We start from the raw sequence: 425 nt of genomic DNA, 5'->3' as shown, positions 1-425 counted from the left end.
CAATTCTTTTTGGTACCGTAACTCTGTATACTCCTTGTATCTTCTTTTAATGCTTCTTGGATCATTTAATATTCTTCCCAAAGCATCCTTAAGTATTGCAACTCGTGGCTTGAATTGGTTCTTCTTTCCTTCAGCTTAAGAAATGCAGAGTGAGTTTAGCCCTTTTGATTTTCTGACTCTTTGCACATTTCATTATAATACTTTGCTTTGACTTCCTGAGCTGCCCTTGGAAATCTTCTGTTCATCTCTTTCACTTCTTGATTTCTCCTCTTTGCTTTGGCTTCTCAGTGCTCTACTCCAATATTCACAGTCTTGTCTGACATCCATCTTGGTCTTTTTTTCCTCCTCTATCTTTGTAATGACCTTTTGCATTCTTCATGGATGATACTCTTGATATCCTCCCACAGCTCATTTGATCTTTGTTC

This window comes from Elephantulus edwardii, unplaced genomic scaffold (genome assembly GCF_000299155.1).
Source record: "Elephantulus edwardii isolate Elephantulus edwardi_28Jun2011 unplaced genomic scaffold, EleEdw1.0 scaffold00245, whole genome shotgun sequence".
NCBI classification, from domain to species: Eukaryota; Metazoa; Chordata; class Mammalia; order Macroscelidea; family Macroscelididae; genus Elephantulus; species Elephantulus edwardii.
Note: the sequence above shows the minus strand (reverse complement) of the source record.